Below are 18,158 nucleotides of genomic sequence, written 5' to 3' on the forward strand. Positions count from 1 at the left end.
GGTCGGTTGCTCTTGTGTATCCCTTACCTGCTGTACCCAGGGAAATGAACTTTGTCTATGGTTCTTAAAAATAAGTGTTTGGCCCTTATCACTCTGATGCTTAGAAACTGTACTACAGTGAAAATGTTTATTTTTAAATTCAAAGTAAACAACCAGTCTTACCTCGTTGTTGCCTCATCCCCTGCTTTTCCCCACCAACATCCAGGGATTGGACTGGACTAGAGAAGAGTGTTCCCCTCTCATTCTTGAGATTTTAAGTGAATTCCACTGCGTATTTTTTTCCTTCCTTGGGAAGGTTGCTGCTTCTTGTGAACTGTTTTAGTCGCCAAAGGGCTGTGAAAGGGGGGCAGTTCATTGTTGGGGTTTGGTGAGGGTTTCCCTCTGCTTCCTCTCAGAAATTGGCACTGGGAACTGGAGAGACCTTGACAAAGTCTCTTGTCTGGAGGTCTCATACAAGCCAAATACCATTACAACAAATTGCATGGAACAGCCAGAAAATAGCCATGGCCTGGCCAATCCCCAGCCTACCTCCCCATCCCTGTCTTAGTCTCAGCAATATTCAGTTGTTCCAGATTTTAACACAGCCAAAGAATTTGGACAACTCCTTCAGCATTTGGTCATTAGCATGGCATTTGACTTGTCGTAGACTCTACATAGAGTTTTGTGATCTAGGGGAGCGAAGAGACATCTGTCACTTGACCACAGGGCCTGAAGGGACAGGCTCTCAGTTGAAATTGTTCTCAGGTCCTCTACAGAATGGCACCTGTGGTTTGAAAAAGACAGTTCTTACAGAACCACTACATCTCCAGGACAAAAATGCTTTGTGACTGTTTTGTTTTGTAAAGACGTGGGACTCCGAGGTGGGGAGAAGGGATGGGAGATGGTGGTCTGACGTTTCCATCCCTGCCCCCTTTTTCTCTCTTTCCCAGAAAGGTTGCTCTAGGCCTCTCTTTCTCCTCCAACCTCTAGGAGTTTACCACCTGTAAAGCAATGCCTGAAACATCAACACTGTCAGGTCTTCCCAAAAGACCCTCAGATTCAGCAGGGACCCAATTTCTAAGACAGCAAAATTAGAGGAACCCAGCTCTCTAGGGTATTCTTCATCTCTTCTCCTCAGAGCAGTTACTGGTGAGGCTAAGAAACCTCCCAGAACAGTGACAGGAGGTCCACGGTGACTGCCCACACTAGATCTCCTGGCATTGCTGTCGGAGGAGGACCAAAGGATGTAACTTTTTGCCATCCAGCCTTTTGTTCCTGTTCTCTCTCTTTCAGAAGGACTTTGTGTCCACCTCATCCTGCTACCATCCTAGTCAGCTGAGTGAGAAAGGACGAGGGTTCTTGGTGGGGCAGGCCAGTGGCCACTTCTTCATTGTTAAAGAGAAGACTTGGAGGCCCCTGGCCCTAGTCAGTGGTGACTCCTGCTGTGAGAGTTCTAAGACTTGTGTCAGGCACCTTTAGGAAGAAAAAAAAACTGCAGCTACAGGGAACACTTCAGCTATGAAATTAAACCCCTCTCTGTTCTTGTGAGTTAGCATTATTCTCTTATCCTTTACCTCGGGAGAGTTTTGGTATGTTGAGCCAAATCAACTACCCCTTTAAATGACTCAAGGAGCCCTTGTGGAGGGATCGGGGTCGGGATTGGGGTCGGGGTAGGGGTAGAGGGGTCAGGGTGGGGGGGTAGATAATCATTGCACCGCTTTTCAGTGGCAGGCACTGGCATACCAGGTAGAAAGAAGCCATTAGTATCCCAGTATCCTGGGAAGAAAGCAGAGAATTGGGCCTAGCCAGAAACATCTTCAGATTCCACCTCTAGGGCACAGCCTTAGGAGGAAGTAGATTATGAGGGCCCACCTTCTTAGTTCTGAGTCTAGGGAAGCAGGATCTGAAGAGAAATACAAAAAGCACATTTTCTCTGAACCTCATCGTACATGATGAGGGGAGGGGACAAAAGGAGCAGTATGTGAGGCAGGACTGAAGGCAAGCAGGAGTCGACTCCTGCCCCTTGGGTGGGAGTACCAAAGACAGGAAAACTGAATGAGATACTGCTCAGTGGAGAGACGGACTTTCCAAGGAAATGACCATAGCTCAAAGCATCCTAACTGCTCATCAGTTGCTTTGAATCCAACTAGACAAAAGTCCTCCCCCCACCCCCCCAGAATAATTAGGCTGTGATTTTAGCATTTGTTTTCATCCCAAATGGCTGCTGTGCTCTCATTTCTGGGGAAATTTCTGACGAATGAGACTTCAGGGTTTGAAGGGAATCTCCTGCCTGTATGGGAGGCCAGGAGCTTGGCTGCTAGATCCTCCCCACCTTCACCCTCTCCCATGGCCTGGGAATCAAAAATGAGGAGCTTTGTTTTTGGTTTCCGGTTTGTTTTCCCCGCAACCTTGACTCTTAAGGTCCCAGAGGAGCCCCAGGCCTACCACATGCTACCACCCTTGTCCTGAAAGCAACTTGGGTCATTAAGAATGAGGAATTCTAGGGGGCAGCTAGGTGGCACAATGGATAAAGCACTGGTCCTGGATTCAGGAGGTCCTGAGTTCAAATGTGGCCTTAGACACTTGACACCATCTGTGTGACCCTGGGCAAGTCACTTAACCCTCATTGCCCCCCCCAAAAAGAAAAAATTTGGAAAAAAAAAGAATGAGGAAGTCTGAGTTAGCTGGTCCTTCCCTCCCTCTGCTCAATCCCTCTTCCATCACTGTAGCACTTCTTGCTAGGCCAGGTATGGTAAACCAATGATTTAGCATTTTTGTCCTGGAGTCTCCTTCCCCCTAAGTTTATTGTTTTTAGGGTTTTGTTTGGGTCTGGATATGTGGGGATGGTTGGGTTTTTTTGTTTGTTTGTTTTGCTTTTGATATTTGTTTTCAGTTTTTTGCTTATTGGTTTTGTTTTCAGCACTATTACTGATAGAACCCTGGGTTCAGCAGGAGGAGCCTTAAGGCACAGGGCTCACTCTCATACTTGCTAATGGTGTAAAATTTTGATCTAGGCCAGGGCTTCTTAAATTTTCCCCACTCGCGACCCCTTTTTGGTAGAGAAATTTTTACACCATCCTGGCTATATAGGTATATGAAATAGGTATACATAATCTTTTTACTGTTGCTAATTTTTTTGCAGCTCCTCCCCCCCCCCGCCCCCTACACACACATTCAGTTATGGAGTTGCAACCCACAGTTTAAGAAGCTAGGATCTAGGCAGCTGCATGAAGGTAGTTACTGTGCTTTTCCCTCCGACATAATGACAAACCCAAATTGGGTTAATGCCACATCTGTGTTACCGAAGGAGGACGATTTGATAGGTTTGTCATTGAGTATTCACATCACTGTTCAAGAGTGGGTCCCCTGCCCACTCATACACCAGGGAACCCAACCCACCCATCCAAGGGACACAGGACAGATCCTGTCCTAATGGGCAACTTACTTTTTTATAACCAAAGTTCCTTAAATGGGGCACAGCCTAGCCTCGTGTTAAACCTCAGGGGTCTCAGATTCCTTCGGTGCTTTCTGAAATCCAAGCTGGCTGGTAATCAACAAGGAGAAAGGCCACCTGTATGGGGGGGTTAGGGGGTGGGGAGAGAAAGTCAGGAAGGACAGCCAGAAGGAGAGACAAGAGACCTTTCTCCTGGAGTTCTTCTCTCCAAGGGAGCCAAGGTCATTCCCTAAGAGGGAAAGGTAAGAGAATTGGTACAAAGAGAAGGCTGAGGGAAACCCACTGATCCTTGGGGCAGGAAAGTCAAGATGCAAACCCACTTGGACAAATGTCAGGAAACCCTTTTCTAGAACAACCCAAGTAAAACTATTTTTGGAAGAGTCTATCTTTTGTTGCTGTCACTGTTGTTGTTGTCGGTCCTCCTTCCCCCATGACCTCCTTGGAGTTGAATTAAGAGTCATTCACATCAGGTCAAGACCATGACCAACTTCTCCCCCTCTCTCCTGCTCTCTTCCCTCAGTAACTGTGGGCATCCATCTTCCTTTCTCTTTCTGTAGATAACAGACGTTCTAGGCAATACCATAGACACACCTCAGTGTGTGTCTCTTTCTCTGTGAGTGTCAGAAACTCAAGTCATCTTTAAAAAAAAAAGAAAGAAAAAGAAAAAAAGAGAAAATACAAAAATACAAAAAAAAAAAAACAACAAACAAAAATATCTTTTTTAGGCCAGAGTTTTCTACAGGTATTAATGAATATTTTTCTTAATCCTTATAAGTTTTATGTGTTTAATATTTCTTAATACCGGTAGCATTAATTTATACTTTTGTAGCAACACAATATTTTTATAAACAGCCAATGCTTGGCTATGTCTTCATGAGGGGAATGCGCGGGGCAGCCTGTGGGGGCCCTGTGTACCGTGTACTGTATTTAAAAAAAAAATAAAAATAAAAGGTTACCTAATGTCACACTTGCTGTGTTAATAAACAAAAGAAATTGTTTGAAGTCTCCTGTATTGTTGGTGTGGATCGAGTGACTCTCTAGAGAGCCAAATTGCACGATTGAGTTCCCAGTTCTCATTGTGATATTTAAACGCTTGGGACCAGCTCAAGGGTTTAGGGTTTTTCTGTTTGTTGGGTTTTTGTTTTTTTTTGTTTTGGGTTTTTTTTTTGTTTGTTTTGGATTATTGTGTTTGTTTTGATTTGTTCTCCTTAAACGTTACGGTTCCGTTTTCCCTTTTTGCAGCCAAAAACGTTTAGTGCTGTTTGAAACATAGACTGATGTCAGATGGAGGGGGAGGGGGAAGATTTTTACAAAAAGCAAAAACAAAAACAAAAAAAAAGGAGAAAAGGAAAGGAAAAAAAAAGGAAATTGAGCCGTGTCAATGTTGCTGTTTTTACCAGTCTGTTGCTGTCGGAAAGCGGGGCATTTCCAATGAGAAAAGGAGCAGTTCCCATTTTCCGTTCTTTATCTGTAAGCCAAAAGCCCCTGTCCAGAATTCAGTGACCCTGCTTTGAGATGGGTCTCAAGCGTTCCTACAAGTTTCTTTTCCAGTGGCTGATGCCAAGGTGGAAAGACATACTGTAACTGTTAGAAAGGATCAGTTGCTTAATGATTTTCATGTCAGTGTTGTATTTATGGTTTTACAATAAAACAACCTTTAGGAAAATGGCTGCATCTGGTGCTGTGGTTTGTCTTTTAAATGCCAGTGATGGGATCATGTCTGAGAGAGACACTGAGATCAAGTACATTCAGAGGAGGGGAGCCAGGATGGTGAGAGCAGACTGCAAATTCTAGGATACAAAAAAAAAAGAGTTGAAGGATCTAGGGGCATTGATTTTGGAGAAGAGAATTCATCCATAGTTGATATAACTTCTTATGAGGCATGGGGTTCCATGTCCTAACCCCTCTTTTCTTAGACTGCAGGTGGTAGATAGCAGTATTTAGGTTCAAACCATAGTCCTCTGACTCCAGATCCACTGTGCTTTCCCCTTCACCACACCGTGCTCTCAACCCATTTCACAGATGAAGAAATTGATGTCCATACTTGCCCAAAGTAGCACAACTAAGTGGCAGAATCAGGACCAATAAATCTAAGTTATAAGGAATATGATTTCAGGAAGAATTTGCTGGGCATGATGGTATATGCACATTAATTCCTTATTCTGGGGAGGCAGAGGTCAGAACTGAGTTCTGAGCTTCTGTGGTCTAAGCCAATTGGGTGTCCACACTAAGATAGATATGACGTGGGAGGGGAGAACAGGAAGAGGTCAAATCTCCTGTGCTGAGAAAGAAAGAGTTCTAGGTATCAGAAAATTCCTTCCTAGGGGCAGCTAGGTGGTGCAGTGGATAAAACACTGGCCTTGGATTCAGGAGGACCTGAGTTCAAATCCAGGCTCAGACACTTGACACTTACTAGCTGTGTGACCCTGGGCAAGTCACTTAACCCTCAATGCCTCACCAAAAAAAAAAAGAAAATTCCTTCCTTCCTTCCCTTCTTCCTCCATTCCTTCTCCTCCCTTCCCCCCACCCTCCCAACAATGGCATGGATCACTTCATAGAGTTCCTTGGCATTGGGATTGTTCTAGCAGAGGTTAGATGATCACTTGCCAAGTGTGCTAGAAGCAAATTCTAGCTGTGAAGGGGAAATTGTGCTACATCAGAGAGCCCTACACAATGGGCTTAACCAGATTAAAATATAATAGGGAAATATTTAACCAAATAAATAGAAATCGAACAAGCTCTGTTAATATGTGGTTTTCTAAGTTAATATGAGGCCTGCAGGATGCTTGTGAATGGTTGGTGCTCTCATTTCTATCTGATGACCCCAAGGTTTCTTCAGAACCTGCATGGGAGGTGAGGGTTCCCTGTGAAGAAAGCAGACTGTCACCTGCTATAGTTTGGAGGTTGAAGATTGATTGGGCAGGTTTTCTCTTTGTTGTAGTTAATGTCAGCAGCATGTCTTTTTCTTCTCCTGTTGTCCTCCCCTCCCCAGCTAAGTGTATTCAGGTAAAATCGCTCTAAAATGTTCTTCAGAGTATTGGGCAACAATAGTTCTATCCGAAGGACATTTTCATTTTCAAGATACTTAGGCTCACTTAGAACCTCAGAAGCCTCTAGTTCAAACCGGTTATTTTACAGATGAAGTAATTGGGGCCAACTAAGGAAGGGAAGTGATTTATCCAAGGTCACAACTGGTAAGGGCAGCTAGGTGGTGCAGTAGATAGAACACCAAACCTGGAGTCAGTAAGACCCGAGTTCAAATCCAGCCTCATCTACTTACTGGGTGGGTGACTAGACAAGTCACTTAACCTTGTTTGCCTCAGTTCCTCATCTGTAAAATGATATGGAGAAGGACATGGCAAATCACTCCAGCACCTTTGTCAAGAAAACTCCAAATGGGGTCACAGAGAGTCAGACATGACTGTAAAAACAACATGGGTCCTGTGACTCCCTCTTGAGGGTTCGTCTCTAACCCAGCCCTGCGAGTTGCTAATACAATAGCATACTTAGTTTTTTCAGATGAGACAGAGGAGTGAGGCTACTTCCTTCGGTCACATGGCTAGTGAGTATCTGAGCTGGGACCAGATCATATTTCCTGACTCGGGGCCAGGCCCTTTTTTGAACTGCTCCTTAGAAAGTGAGGACCCAAGCTGGGATTTTGGAGGCAGTGCAGAGCCACTTCCAGTGGGCCAGTTTCCATCGCACCTGAAGGGGGCTGAAGAGCTAGTGGTGTATGAGATCAGACAGCGCCGAAAGGGACTGCAGAGGACATCTGCTCCAACCCCATCGCCTTACAGACTAGGAAAGAGAAGTGATTTCTCCAAGATCACACAGGCTGTAATCATCAGAATTGCCACTTGAACCCAGGGTCTCTGACACCAGAGCTAGTTTCCTTTCTATCGAACCAGCTTCTGAGGGATTGGGGTGGGGGGAGGCATCAGCTGGCCAGACCCTTGTGTTCTTCACCTGTTTGCTTCCAAAGTGAGATCTCCATAGACAGATTAGGCCACCAGCAGCCTGAGATATGGGATAATTGACTTCAGGTAGAAGAGAGGGCTTTTCTTGCCCTCATAGCTTCAACAGCTTGGATTTGAAATCGGAGGATCTAGGTTCAAGTCAAGGGCTGGCTTTGCCCCTGACCACCTGTTTGACCTTGGCAAAGTCACAATCTCTCTGAGCTTGTCTCCTCATCTGTAGCTCATGTAAAGGGGACATGGCCAATAACGCTCTTGTGCTGGTAGTTTGTCAGGGGAGGGTTTGCCAGAAAACCCTCAGGCCAGGGTGTCTGATGGCCACTACCACTGGATTCCAAGGGTCCTAAGGATTACCCTGGTGTGTGAAAGCTATATTCTTCCTACTTAATACTATAGCTCCTTACCCCCACTGGTGTGCTTCCCATTTATAGAACCCAGTCACAGTGACACTTTTTAAGTTTAAAAATGAAACATTTACTAAACAATAAGGCAAAAGCAAAAATAATTATTACAACTCAGAAACAAAAATCAGGAATAGTCATAAAATGTTTATTCAGCAGAAGACAAAAGGGCAGCCGGGTGGCACAGTGGATAGAACACCAGGCCTGCAAGCAGGAAGACTCCTCTTTGTGAGTTTAAATCCAGCCTCAGACTCTTACTAGCTTTGTTCCTCTCGACAAGTCACTTAACCCTGTTTGCTTCACTTTCCTCATCTGTAAAATAAATTAAAGAAGGAAATGGCAAGCCACTCTAGTACCTTTGCCAAGAAAACCCTAAATGGGGTCACACAAAGTCAGACACGACTGAAAAAACAAAAACAACAACAAAGAAGCCAAAAGTGAGAATAATTGAAATAAACATGACTAATATGGAAATATATATTGCATGACTACACATATATAACCTATATAGAATTGCTTACTGTCTCAGGGAGCAGCGAGGGAAGGGAGGAGACAATTTGGAACTCAATATTTTAAAAATTGAATGTTAAAAATTGTTTTTACATGTAATTGGGAAAATAAAATATTTTTTAAAGAATAATTGAAACATAACATTCCACCAGTAAACCTGGGTCACCCATTTCCACTAATGAGCACAGTGTCCATAGTGGGGAACGTAAACATGCCCAGGGCCATGCACAACTCTGGCCTGCAGGACTGGCTATGGTGGCCTTTTTTAGAGAATGATCTAACGCCTGCTCCTTTGCTGAGCCTTTTTGCCCTCTTGCTAGATGAAGCCCCTTCCTTGCTACTCAGAGGCTGCTGGAGCTGTATTAAGCTCTTTTATTAAAGGATCTGCATTACATTACACCCTTTCCGTAAAACAGTGGCCCTAAGCCTGAGGCCTGAAGCTTCAAGCCCTGCTCCTTTGACTGGGCTCTGAAGCAGTGACAAGCAGTTCTCTTAAGCTGGAGAACTGCAGAGCCCCTAACATCTGCCCTTGGGACCCTCAGGGATTTCCCCCTCTCCATCTGGAGAGTGATGCAGAGGGCAATGCAATGAAGCCCATGACAGGCTGACCTCCATCTAAGGCTGTAGGTGACATAAAGGACAATAAGCCAGGCTGACCTTTGACTCAGAAACAGGATTCTGCTTTCCTCCAATCAGCTCCCAGAGCATTTTCAGGGCTTCACCACCCTCAGCTGTCAAGTTCTAAATGGTGTTGTTGTTTGTCCTTTGGTCTCAAAGAGGACCATAACAGGGTGGGGGGATGACTGAATTGGATTTAAGTGAGGCAGGGTTGCGCAAGGCCACCAACTTCATTCTCTCTCCTCCAGAGCTATCTGGGTCCAGTGGCAAGATACACATTAGGACAACCGGAGATGGCCCTGGATGTTTAAGGCACGTGGGGTTAAGTGACTTGCCCAGGGTCATACCATTAGTAAGTGTCTGAAGTGAGATTTGGCACAGTGGATAGAACACTGGAACTGAAGTTGGGAGGATAAGGTACTAAAGAGCAGCTCTTTGCCCAACAGGAGAATTCTGCCTCTTCCAATGATGTCCCAGTAGCTGTAGATTCAGCTTCAAAAAACTGCTCTAATCTTCAGATTCTTTTCCGCTCTTTCCTAAAGCAGGGGATAGTCTCCCTGGTCACCACTCTCTAAGCAGCTGTCCTGTCTTCTTATTCTTCTGATCTCTGGCTTCACATCTAGCTTCTCCTATGACTTCTGATGCCTTAAATCAGGGCCTCAGATCTAACTGAGGGCAAAGAACCCAAAGTCCACAGTTCTCTTGGATTTCATGCAAACAATATTCCTTTTGCCCATAGTCCCAATCAGTTCTTTGATTTATGGGTTCTAAGCCACTGAAAACAGTTATATGTACACGGGATGATAGATAATACCGCCTTGTGACCATGCCCATCTTCCAGGTGGATTTGAACTGCTTTCTAACAGGTCCTCTCAGTACATATATCTGAGGGGCAGTTTTCCCCTCGGGTCCTCAGAGCTATCTCTATTTTTTTTGCAGGGAAATGAGGGTTAAATGACATGCCCAAGGTCACACAGCTAGTACATGTCAAGTAGTGTCTGAGGTCAGATTTGAACTCAGGTCCTCCTGAATACAGGGCCAGTGCTTTATCTACTGCACCACCTAGCTGCCCCCTTTTTTCTAATGTGTTGTTTGTTTTTTTTTTTTTTTTTTTGCAGCTTAGAGCTACCTCAAGCTGTTTACCTCATATGAATATCCTTTTTCTATCTCTTTCAGCAAATAGCAAACAATACATCCATATGCAAAAGGGGCAGTACCTTACATCTAAAATTAAGGGGATGAACTGATTAACCTCTAAGGTCTCTTTCAGGTGTGTGTGTGTAAATCTATGATCCCATCAGCCTGAGTGGTACTCATTGCCTGGGAGAGAAGATGGTCTTTCTGCTCTAGACAGGGCACATCTGGAGTATTTAGAAGGACAATGTAGACACCCATTCTGAACCTGCATCCCAAACCTGGAATTCCCACCATTCCTCATTTCCTAACTGAGTGAAGGTGTGGTGTTACCTGGAGAGGGTTTAATCACATTGACTCATTAACCCCAATCCTCACCTGGGGGTGGGGGGGATGGTGAGGTACAGGTACAAGGAACAAAGCACTGAGCTGGGGGTCAGGAAGCCAGAATTCTATGCTTAACTTGATGGTCATTACCTTTGTGATACTGGATGTGTTACTTCTTTTGGAAGTACTAAATTTTGTCTTTTATGAAGGGAAGGTATTGGCCTACACAGTCGCTAAGGTCTCTTCCAACTCAAACATTTAATGTTTGAACATTGTTTTGTGGCCCCTTCTTACTCTGACATTCTGCGTTCAAAGATACCTTCTGCCTCTGGATTTTGTTATAGATTCTTTCCAGTTCTGACATTTGACGACTTGAAGTCCCTCCCATAGCCTTCCATGCTTGTGACATCAGTGAGGATTTTATAAACAATATTGTTTGGAGAACTAGCTTAACATCTCTTTATCTTCAAGAGAAGGTTTCTAGAGAGAATGAAAAAGCCAGTAAGAAGGTAAACTCATTGACAATGACTAATGACCCTATATGTTTTCTGGTTGTCCCGAAAGAAATAAGAAAAAATGAGAGCCAACAGGCACAGCAGGTCAGATTCAAGCTTAGTAATAGTATTGGATAAATATTATCACTCAGTTTAGTAAATTTGGTGGCATAGTTCCAAACTGTTTTCCAGGACAGCTGCATCAATCTGAAGTTCCACCAAAAGTGGAATTAATGTACAGTTGGCCAATTGCAACATGAAATTAAGAAGTAGGATATGGGGGCTTTAGTGTTTAAAGAAGTACTTTTCAGTAGTGATTGATGCTCAGGACCTTGGGACTCACCCTAAGATACTCCTAACCTGGTTCTCTCTGTCTTCATTGATTTTCCCAGGAGCAACTTAAGACCACTCAAATGGAGTTCCAAGGTGAGTTGGAGAAGCATAAGAATGCCTCATCACCTAAAGGCAGAGTAAACCCAAGATCCAGTCACAGGTTACCTGTGGGACTCTGAGCAAACAGCTTTGGGGCAAAGAACAACCCTCACAGCAGGTTATGATTTTATTTAATGGGGCATGACCTGCACAGACCTGCATTTTAGAAGCTTGGATGGAGGAGATGGTTTGGAGCTATGGAAGATCTGAGGCAGTGGGACCAATTCAAATATTACTGTAACCGTTCAGGTGTGAGGTGATGAGAGCATGCATTCGTGTGGTGGCTGTGTGCTTGAAGAAAAGAAGATACATGGAGAGATGTTGTGAAGGTTGAGATGACAAGACATGGCCACAGATTGTGTACGTTTAGTGAATGACGGAGAAGAGGTGAAGATGACCCTGAAGTTGTGCTCCTAGGTGACTGGCAGGATGGCAGTACCTTCTGGTTCGGAAGAGGGAGGAGTTTAGGGGGAAAGATAGAGTTCTGTTTGGGACTTGTTAAGCTGAGATCTTAACCAGTTTGGGATGTCCAAGAGGAAGTTGGTGACATGAGATAGGAGCTCAGGAGATAATAGGTCTTAATAAATAGGTCTGGGAATCTTCTACATATAGAGGATAATTGAATCTATGGGAGCTGATGAGATCATCAAGCCAGCCTACATAGAAGAAGAGGCTCCAGGACAGAGCCATGGAGGACACCCACAGTAAGTGTTCGTCACTTGGAGAAAGGTGGAGTGAAGGAGTAGTCACACAGGTAAGAGGAGAACCAGGAGAGAACAGCGTTAAGAAAACCTTGAAAGGCTATTCAGAAGGATCTCAGCAAAGGCTCCAGAGAGTTCATGAGGGACGAGGACTGAAAAAAGGCCATTCAATTTGGCTGTTAAGATGTCATTGGTAGGGGGCAGCCGGATGGCACAGTGGATAAAGCACCGGCCCTGGATGCAGGAGGACCTGAGTTCAAATCTGGCCTCAGACCCTTGACACTTTCTAGCTGTGTGACTCTGGGCAAGTCACTTAACACTCATTGCCCCACCAAAAAATAAAAAAAAAAGAAAGATGTCATTGGTAACTTTGGAGAGAACAGTTTCAGTTGAATAATGAATGAGATCAGAAGTCGGACTGCAGCCTTGAGAACTCTGGGATTGTTAAGGGCAAGGCATTTGAGCTCTTAAGGCTAAAAGGGGCAAGGGTGGGTGGGCTCTTTCCCCTGCAGAGGGGGAAATAGAGAAGCACAGCCTGGAGTGGGGGGTGTAGGGAGGCCAGAGAAGGGACAAGTTCTAGTTCCTTGGGATCTTAGGGATGAGGGAGGGTGAGGGGTGCTGACCAAGTCTCACTGACCCAGGTGAGTCCAAGGCAGGAGCTAAGGGTAGGTAGTACTTGAGCCCGGGTCATTGCCCCTATGATCATATCCCTGCTAGGATCCCCATCCAGCTCTTGCCCACCACCACTCCTTCATCCCTGGGATGTGGGTCTATTTCCCTATTTCTCAAACCCAGGTGAGCTGAATGTGCTTGGGAGAAGTAAATCTCCTGGCATTTTCTCCTGGCACAAACCAAGAGCCAGGGTCTGCGTGATCATTTCTGTCCCTGGCACTAAGGAAGGCAAGCAGCAGGCAGTTGAGCTGCCTTCATCCACAAGTGAATTGAGAAATAGCAACCCATGTGGGAGGTTGCAGTACTGACTGTGGCCACAGGGAGGCAGCACTAGGCCAGGTCTCTGCATAGTTCTCTAGTGGTTTCAAATGAAGTGACTCAGTAGTATTAGCATTAATAATATAACAGGGGCAGCTAGGTGGCGCAGTGGATAAAGCACCAGCCCTGGATTCAGGAGGATCTGAGGTCAGATTTGACCTCAGACACTTGACACTTGCTAGCTGTGTGACCTTGGGCAAGTCACTTAACCCTCATTGGCCCCCCCCCCAAAATAATAATATAACAATAATAATGGTTAGCGTTCATATAGCAATTTAAGGTTTGAAAAAGCACTTTACAAATATCTTATTAGATCCTTTCAACAACCCTGGAAGGCAAAAGCTATTATCCCCATTTTACAGATGAAGAAACTGAGGCCCAGCAAGGTTCAGTGACTTACACAGGGTCATACAGCTAGCAAATGTCTGAGGCAAGATTTGAACACAGGTCTTCCTGATTCTAGTCTGGCAGGGAGAGTACCTGGCTCCATCTAGTCTTTACCTGCACCCTTGGTGGAGTTGGAGAAGCACAATTTTGTCAGTGTCCACAAGACAGAAGCACTTCTTAGAGAACTGACACTATGGGCCTATCAGAAAAGGAAGGAAAAGGAAATGAAGAAGGAAAAATGTCACCCCAGGAGAGTTGGGATAATCATATGGAACTGATGCATGGAGGAGGATGGGAAACAGAGGAGAGAGATAACCAAAAATATCCTGACAATAGGGCTTTCCAAGCTGGGTGAGCTGGGTTGAGAGGCAATGGGTTCCCTCTCACTGTAGGTCTTCAAAGAAAAGCTGGGTGACCATATGGCAGGGTTCAAGCTGCATCCAGGGGAGAGAAAACCTGAGGTCCTTCCCCCTTCTGCAGACCCTCAGAACTCCTCATTCTTCTCCAGCACCAGCACCAGCAAACTTGGGAAGAGTCCCTCTCAAAAGAACATATTCTAGCTGCCTAGCCTCATTTCAAATGCACCCCACTCCTTTCTCTGTAGACAATCAAAAGGGCCTTGTCAATCAGAACTAGTTACTCAATGTCTATGCATGTTCCCTATTTTTCCAAGGCACTCATATCACACACAGGCTCCCCAGTCTTTTCTATGTTCGACCCAGCATAACTGCTGCCCAGCCCCCCAGCTCCAAGGTGAGGGGGATGGCCAAGTCAAAGGGGAAGAGGCGGGAAATTGGAGTGTCCTGTGTGAGGAACAGAGAGGGAGTCCGTTTGGCTGAATCACAGGGTGCAGGAAGAGAAACAATTGAAACTGTAAAGGTAGGTTGTGCCCAGCTTGTGAAGGGCTTTAAAAACTAAACAGGAATTTTATTTGATTAGAGACAAGAGGAATCCACCCGAGTTTAATGAGTAGGAGAGTGACATGGTCATATCTAAGCTTAAGGAGAATCACTTTGGCAGCAGCATAGGAGATGGGCCAGGATAGGGAGAAACTTGGAGAGGCCACTACAGTAATCTGGGCAAGTGGTGATGAGGCCTGAACTAATGCAGGGGCCTGATAAAAGAGATAGTGTGAAGGTAAAAATGATGACACTTGGCAACTGATTCAATATATGGTGCAAGGGAATGAGACGTTGAGGGTTTTGCTGAGGTTACAAGCCTGGGAAGCTGGAAGAAATGTGGTACCTTTCATAGAAATAGGCAAGTTTGGAAAAGAGGTGGGTTTGGGGGTAAAGATAATGAGTTCTATTTTGAACATGTTAATTATGGCACGTGTAGGGGATGCAATCTGAAATGCCCAATAGGCAACTTGGTGATGTGGCTCTGAAGCTAAGTGCATGCTGATTAATTTGGTTTGATTGATATATAGACCTGTGAGGCTTCCTGAACCCATGGCAGCTGATGAGGTCACCCAGAAAGAGACAGTAGAGAGGGAGGAGAGAACACAGGACAGACTCTAGGGGAACACCCACAGTTAGGGGGCAGGACATGGATGATGAGTCAACAAAGGACATGAAAAAAGGGGTGAGCTAATTAGATGTGACAAGGACTTTGAAATTATCAAATTAATTTGAGATATAGATTTTATCAATATCATTAGTGATGAACCTCTCCCTGAGTGTATATTGTGCCTGGAGATATTATCTAATTAAAGTATGAAGCCATTATGATTAGTAAGACATTTGGCTCTTATTGTAAAAAATGAGATTGGTTGTCACCCATAAAAACCTCTCATATCTGTACTCTTAAAAAAACACTTGGAATCAGAATTGTCTAAATTGTTTAAAAATCTTACAAAGAATCTTACTGAATTTTGTAGCCCTTTGTTAAGAATATGGAGGGCTTTGAGGAAAGAGTATGTACCATGTCTTCAAGTTGCTCATTCTCCTTAGGCAATGAATATACATCTAACATAACATCAGTGAGGTCGCTTCAGCCTGATTCCCCCCAGCTGTTTGAGCTGTCCGGTGCTCATGTCTGAATTATGTCTTGTATATTCATCTCTGTAGTAGGCTGCTGTGACACCAATATTTGTACATGCCGTGTCCCCTCCCTCACTCCTTAGAAGGTAAGTTTTTCGAGGACATGGACTATTTCTTGCTTTCTTCTTTGTAACCCCAACAACAAATACGCTGCTTGATAAATATCCGTTGATTGATTGAATGCTTAGAACCCTAGACTTGGGAAGATCTCCATATAAATCCAACCTTTGACACTTGGTAATGCTAGGGTAGTGACCAATGACAGGTCATTTCACTTCTTTAAGATTCAGCTTCCTCCACTGTGAGACTCATATAAGTTCATTTAGGTAAAGCACTTTATAAGCTTAAAGGCATTATGTAGTTGTACAAATGTCAGTAGTTATTCATTTAAAAAGTCCTTTCAGGAACATTTGATCTGCTCTGGGAAAGGCTCTGTATAGAAATAGAGGAGCTTACAGTCTAACAGTGCACTTAGAAGATTTGGAAACATAACCAACCCAAGGCATTATTTGATAAGGGCATGACAAAGTTCAACAGGCATACTTCCGGAGTGGGTGAGGGGTCAGGGAAGACTTCAGAGAGAAGGTGGAATTCATGCTGGGTCTTGAAGGACAGGGAGGGTCTGAGAGGAGTGGAGGCAGAGAGAGAGGGCATTCCCCACAGAGAGAAGAGTGCGCAAAGGTGCAGGGGAAAGCTCAAAGGGCATTCCTAGAGGAACATTCTGGTATGACTGGGATGCAGGGCATCTTTTGGGAAACAAGAAGAGATTAGGCCAGAGAGGTTCTAACCTCAGCATCTTGCTACTTGCTATTCCATTTGGATCAGCATTATCCTCTCTGTAGGGATGAGAAGAAGCTATGGGAGAGAATTGACTCCATGCTGCCACCCTGTGTTCATAATTGGTGTTGCATGTGCTTAGAAGAAATCCAGAAAAAAGTGACTGCCTCCCACCCTGTCTGAGCCTTTCTTGGATTTTTCCTTCCAGCCCTCCTGCTTGGTGGTTCCTAGAAATGATCAGAGAATCATATCATCATAGATTAAGATCTGGAAATGACTTCAGGGATCATCTAGTACAACTACCTCATTTTACAGATGAAGAAACAAGCCGGGGGATAGGGGCAACTTCCCCAGGTCATCAAGCTAGCAATGAGCAGAGCTGGGATTTGGACCCCTGGCCCCCTGCCTCCAGACCCACTGCTTTGTCCACCAAGCCCCACTCCAGAGTCTCCTGCTGCCTTCTCCCTCCTCTGGCCTGTGACACTCCCTTCTCCTTCCTAGCCCTGCCACGATGCTTTGTTGATGCCCAGACCAACATTTTGGCCTCTGGCTCTCCCATCTGGTTTGCTATCTCAGTCCTCCACTGGATCCTCCAAAATACTGGACAGGAGGGAAAAATCTAACAACTGCCACCCACTCTGCAGACATCCTTTCCCAGCTGGGTGCTGTTGAATTAAAACTGCTGCTGCCCTCGGGTTTGGCTGGTAGCAAATCTTCTCCAGAAGAAAGCTTTCCAGCCTACAGCCACCGGATCTTCCCAACTCCTTTCATGTGCCCCTGGTGACCAGTGCTACCATAGCCGATCAAAACCCGTCTCCTCCTCCTCCTTCCTCCCCATCCTGGACAGCAAACTCCTCCCTAATCTTGCCCAGAAGGTGTTACCTTACCTTAAACGCTTCTGATCCATTTTATGTGCGAGCTGAAGCTCTCTTTAATCCACCTGCCTCCTCTGAAGTGCGTGAGTCCCTGGAAGGTGTTGTTTTATGGCCAACCTCTGGGCTATTCCCTGGTTTGAGAATGTGGCAGGGTTCTTCCTCTGAGATTTCCCAGCTGTCAGAGCCCCCTCCACACCCTCACCTCATGCACACATGCATCCTGTGGTAGGGAACCCCTCAGAGGAGACCAAAATGGCTGAAATTATTGCATATGTTCTCCATACGCCCCCCCATAAATACGTACAACCCCCAAAGAAAACACAATTTGAGTCAAAGCTAACAAAAGTGGGAAGAATCCAGAAATTTGTTCTGACTTCTAGAGACAGCAGAAAGGAAGCCAGTACCTAGGTAATGGGAGGTTGGGCTGGTGCAGGTGGCAGGGAATGAGTCTTGGACCCTTCCGTACCTCCACCCCTCACTGGCACTAAGTCTGTCTTCTCTTTCTTCCCTTGGCAGAGACCCAGGTGCAGAGGGAAATGGGCAGGACCTTCTGCCAAAGGGAGGGGATGGGGGTTTACTGTGGCCAAGCCTTTCATACCAATGGGAAGTTACCCATCAGCCCCTCCTTCAGCCAGTGGGGCTAGAGCCCATGACATCCCTGCATGCATACTGCATCCCTTCCCCCTAATTCCATCCCCTGGCAGGCCCCGATGTGTTGAACCAGGGTCCTTGGCCTGCCCAAACCCACTGCTAGTCAAGGAGTTCCCCAGCAGTGGAAGGTCACCTGCTTGCACCACTGAGGAATAGGCTGACAACTGCCCATCTAGGAACCTATTTCTTCCTGGCAAAGAGGTTTAAGGATGGGAAGGGGGCAGGGCCTGCATGTTTTCCCCTTAATCTGTGAAAGTAAGCAACGATAGGGGCAGCTAGGTGGTGCAGTGGATAAAGTGCCGGCCCTGGATTCAGGAGGACCTGAGTTCAGATCCAGGCTCAAACACTTGACACTTACTGTGTCGCTCTGGGCAAGTCACTTAACCCTCATTTCCAAAGAAAGAAAGAAAGA

The 18,158-nt window shown here is 45.3% G+C and overlaps 1 long non-coding RNA gene across 1 annotated transcript; it reads right to left on the reverse strand.

Annotated features, from left to right (window-relative positions):
- Positions 1-7,935: 7,935 nt before the first annotated feature.
- LOC122742503 lies at positions 7,936-17,317 on the reverse strand. The gene is made up of 2 exons (XR_006354923.1): positions 17,108-17,317; positions 7,936-8,120 (listed from the first exon to the last, which is right to left on the reverse strand). It is a non-coding gene; the product is annotated as an uncharacterized LOC122742503 (long non-coding RNA).
- Between the last annotated feature and the right edge of the window lie 841 nt (positions 17,318-18,158).

Source organism: Dromiciops gliroides, chromosome 2 (assembly GCF_019393635.1).
Source record: "Dromiciops gliroides isolate mDroGli1 chromosome 2, mDroGli1.pri, whole genome shotgun sequence".
Taxonomy (NCBI): Eukaryota; Metazoa; Chordata; class Mammalia; order Microbiotheria; family Microbiotheriidae; genus Dromiciops; species Dromiciops gliroides.